Consider the following 5,000-nt stretch of genomic DNA (forward strand, 5'->3'; position numbering starts at 1 on the left):
GGGCCTTGGCCTCTTTATGTTATCTGTAACCCAGTCTGTACTTTCTTTGTCCATCTGTTGTCCTGTCTCTGACATATATGACCTGCCCATTGCCATTTATTCTTTTTGATGCACCTGAGTATACCTTCTACTTATGTCTTTTTCCTAATACACATCTCCCTCATCTGATCTTAGACTAATTCCCAGCAACAACCTCTCCATGCCTCTCTGGGCACTTACTAGTATGCTCTCCAGTAAATTGTTGTAGTCCATGTTTCTGATCCAGAGGTAACTGGGAGGATGTATTGATTAAAGACTCTTCTTTATAAACATAATGAAAAGGAGCCTTTTAGTATGCTACTGTGTCTGCTGAAGGCGCTCCAGCCTAGACTGATGTGTCACTTAATTTCCTCTTCGCTAGATGTTTGTCTGCACGTGTTGCCCTTGGTATATATACTTGTCTTCACCTTAAACATGTATCTGTTTGAATTGAACTCTACTGTTGAACATGATCTTAGTCTTTTTCTTGTTCATCCTAAGTCCGACTTTCAGGCTTTCTCTATTCAGATCATTTATTAGTTGCTGCATTTCATTTGCCGATTCACTGAAGAGAACAATATCAACTGTAAATCTTAGATTGTTTAGGGATTCATCCCCTATTTTGATACCCTTTCCAGTCCATTCTAGCTTCTTGAATATTTCCTCAAGGCAAGTTGTAAATTGTTTTGGTGAGATGGTATTGTTTCTGTGTGGAACTTGATGATTGCTGTCTCATCTTCCTATATATCTTCCAATATTTTACAATATACCTTTGATGCTGGTACCTGAGATAACCATTTCATTTATTATTTGAGTATTGAATTTCCGTATATCTTCTCTCTTCTTTTTATTTATAGTCTTCATTAGTTCAGCTAATTCTATTTTGTCCCTGTTTGACAATACTTTCATGACCTTATGTTTTTGCATAAATTCTTTAGTTTCTATTGAGAGCTTACTGGAGTTTTGTTTGACGTTCTTACCGCCTACTTCAAGTGCAGCTTCCTTTATTATGTCATTGAACGGTTTGTTATATAATATATATACATCCATCATCATCATCATCACTAGGGAACTAATGCTGGTGGGGGCACATAGCCGCATCCACCCTTTGCTTCCACCTATGAGGGTCCCTAATGGAGTGCTGCCAGGTAGAAGCCTGGCCCATCTCTAGCTCTTCACCACAGGTTTGATCGATCTGCCCAAGCCACGACTTCCTTGGTTGTCCCAAAGGCCTCCTCCACCCAGGGTTGTCTCAAACAGAGACAACCTGGTGGGCAGGATTATCCTGTGGAAAACAAGCCAGGTGGCCGTATAGCCTGAGTTGGCGATCTCAGATTGTGCAAGTAACAGGTCCTGTACCAGTCTCATGGTGCAACCATTGGTTGAATACATGGTCCTGCCAGCTGTACTCCATGATCCGGCACAAGGATCTGTTACAAAAGGCATCAAGATGAGATTCCAAAGCACAAGATAGCATTCAGGTTTCACTACCATATAGTAAGACTGGCAGTATCATTATACACACACACACACCGAAATCGCCATCCTAACCTCAGTTAGGGTAGGAGGTTCCTCACTGATGGGTGGGTCTGGCACAGGTATTGTGATACCACTTGCATCCAAGCTAACTGTTGGAGGGTCTACCTGGTAGAGTTGCTCAAAATACTCTGCCCAACGTTCACGAATGTCACCATGATCTGATAAGATCTGGCCATCTACTGAGCGGACTGCAGTCATCTGTGAGGATGGGTTAGAGCTCAGTTTTCTCAGGGCTTGAGAGACAGGGCGAAGGTCATTTACCAAGAAGTAACCTTCAACCTGCTCAGCAAGGTTCCTGATGAACTATTCCTTGTCCCTTCTCAGCAGTGTCCGAGCCCTATGCACAAAAGAGCAACGCAAGTACTGATTGCCATTAAGCCGAGCCATGCGGCACTCTTCAGTGGCCTCCACTGTCTCTGGAGAGATGGAATTCTGCCTTGCCCTCGGGTGTACAACTTCCATTGGGGACTTGGATGGGTCCCAGCGGCCACAAACCTGGCATGATGCTTGTGGGGGAAAGCCCCAGGGAGCCCTGCAGGCGGATTATGGGACCTGCAACCAGCCAACCTCCTCTATATGGGGTGGCGTCAGTAGGGGTGGCAGAGGTGGCGCCCACCCGGAGTGACTGCCTGAGGTTAGACTTCAGGCGGACTGTCAGGGTGGGGGCTTGGAACGTCCGTTCCCTGTGACAGGACAATCGGTTACCACTACTGTCGAGGGAATTGAAGCAGCTGAGAGTTAAGGTGACTGCTCTCTCGGAGGTGAGAAGACCTGGCAGCAGCACGATTAGTGTGGGTGGCTACACTTACTACTGGTCGGGCCGCAGCGATGGCCACCATCTCCAGGGAGTAGCCATAGCCATCTCCAGCAGACTTCAACCCTCGGTAGTAGAGGTCACTCCAGTCGATGAGCATATTATGGTATTGAGTCTGAAGCTTTCATTTGGCTTCATGTCTCTTATTGCTGTATACGCTCCTACGGATGTATATAAACTTGAGGTGAAAGAGATATTTTACGCCAAACTTGCATCTATGTCAGACAGATGTCCTCGGCGAGATACTTGTATTGTTCTGGGCGACTTCAATATGGTATCCGGCTGTGATCGAGCTGGCTACAAGATGTCTGTCAGTCGGAATAGCCTCCTTTTCTGTGACTTTGCTAGGTCCCAGAAATTGAGGATTTCTGGCTCCTGGTATCAGCGTTCTGACCTGCATCGTTGGACTTGGTACAGCGATACGGGTAGTGTGGCCAAGGAGATCGACCACATCCTCGTTAGCACTCAGTGGAGGATCCTCCAGAACTGCAGGGTGTATCAAAGTGCCGAGTTCTGTGGAACTGATCATAGATTAGTTGTGGCTACTCTCCGGGTCCACTTTAGAACCCCCTGTCACCAAAATGAACACCCTAGGGTGTTTAATTTGGACAGATTGAGGGAGGACGAGTGTACCCGTGGGTTTGCCGAGGCTATCTCTGGTTGTCTCACAGCACTCGAGGGCTTGACAAACCCTATTGTTGTGTGGAATACCTTCAACTGTGAAATGCTTGATGCAGCTCAGGAATCCATTAGTGAACGGCCAAGAGCAAGACTGAATTCCATCTTGCAGGAGACACTGGAAGCCACAGATGTTTGTCGTGTGGCTTGATTGTCAAGGGATGGCAACTTGCACCGTTCACTGGTGCACAGGACTAGGTCCCTGTTGAGAAGGGATAAGGAACAGTAATCTTGCTGAGGAGGTCAAAAGCCATTTCTTAGTAAATGACCTTCGTCCTGCCTACCAAGCCCTGAGAAAGCTGAACTCAAACCCCTCCTCACAGACGACTGCAGTCCGCTCAGCAAGTGGCCAGATAATCTCAGATCCTGATGGGGTGCATGTGCGTTGGGCTGAGTATTTTGAGCAGTTGTATAAGGTTGATCCACCAACAGTTAACATGGATGCGGGTAATGTTGAGATTCCTCTGCCAGACCCACCCATCAGCAAGGATCCACCCTCCCTGACTGAAGTCAGGAGGGCGATCTCCAAGCTGTAGAGTGGTAAAGAAGGTGTTTGTGGCATCCCAGCTGAATTGTTAAAGGCTGGTGGAGAACCTATGGCAAGGGGCTTGCATGCAGTCCTGTCTGCCATCTGGCAGACTGGTACCTTTCCCCCTGACCTGCTGAGGGGTGTGGTCATCCCTCTCTGGAAGGGGAAAAGGGATCACAGCAATTACCAAGGCATTGGTGTAATGACGTATCAGAGACCACCTATTGAGGCACCAAAGGCCGGAGCAATCTGGATTCACTCCTGGTAAGTCCACAATAGACCACATCCTGGTGCTTTGAGTCGTTGTAGAGCGGCGTCGTGAGTTCGGATGTGGTCATCGCGAATCACACTGGGAGATCCAGAGGCTAAGAGGAATTCCAACAAGGATTATTAGACTAATAGCAAACCTGTATACAGGCACTGAAAGTGCTGTAAAGTGTGGTGGGGGCCTGTCGAGCTTCTTTCCTGTTAGTTCAGGCGTGAGGCAAGGCTGTGTTCTTACACCAACACTTTTCAACACTTGCATGGATTGGATACTGGGTAGAGCTACTGTCCAAAATCACTGTGAAGCAACTCTGGGCAATATCAAGGTTACAGACCTTGACTGCTGATGATGTTGCTATTCTCTCTGAATCTCTGGAAACCCTTGTGGCGGCTTTTGATGCATTTAGCAATGAAGCAAAGCCCCTGGGGCTAGAGGTCTCCTGGACCAAGATCCAAGATTTTGGGGGCCTACTAGGAGACCCTGAGCAGTCGGTACGTGCTTGCGGTGAAAACATAGAAGTCACAGAGAGCTTTATATACCTCAGTAGTGCATTTCACAACTCTGGCCTGTCAGACCAGGAAGTCAGTAGACGGATTGGCCTGGCAGCAGGGGTCATGAAATCTCTCGACAAGAGTATTTGGAGATACCGGTACCTGTGCAGAAGGACTAAGTTACGTGTTTTCAAGGCCCTGATACTGCCAGTTTTACTATATGGTAGTGAAACTTGGACACTATCTTGTGCTCTGGATTCTCGTCTTGATGCCTTTTGTAACAGATCCTTGCGCCGGATCATGGGGTACAGTTGGTGGGACCATGTGTCCAACCAACAGTTGCACCGTGAGACCAGTACAGGGCCTATTACTTGCACAATCCGTGATCGCCAACTCAGGCAATATGGCCGCTAGGCTTGATTCCCGCTGGATGATCCTGCCCATCAGGTTGTCTATGTCCGAGACAACCCTGGGTAGAGGAGGCCTGTGGGACGACCGAGAAGGTCGTGGCTTGGGCAGATCGATCAAACCTGTCTTGAGGAACTAGAGATGGGCTGGGCCCCTGCCTGGCCGCTTGCCATGAGGGACCCTTATAGGTGGAAACAAAGGGTGGATGCGGCTATGCGCCCCTGCTGGTGTTAGCTCCAAATGATGATGATGATGCTG

At 47.9% G+C, this 5,000-nt stretch overlaps 1 protein-coding gene across 2 annotated transcripts in view; it reads left to right on the forward strand.

Annotated features, from left to right (window-relative positions):
* LOC125035104 (RAB11-binding protein RELCH-like) overlaps nucleotides 1–5,000 on the forward strand; it is an 85,562-nt gene that overhangs the window by 15,281 nt on the left and 65,281 nt on the right. The window lies entirely within an intron of this gene.

Source organism: Penaeus chinensis, chromosome 19, assembly GCF_019202785.1.
Source record: "Penaeus chinensis breed Huanghai No. 1 chromosome 19, ASM1920278v2, whole genome shotgun sequence".
NCBI classification, from domain to species: Eukaryota; Metazoa; Arthropoda; class Malacostraca; order Decapoda; family Penaeidae; genus Penaeus; species Penaeus chinensis.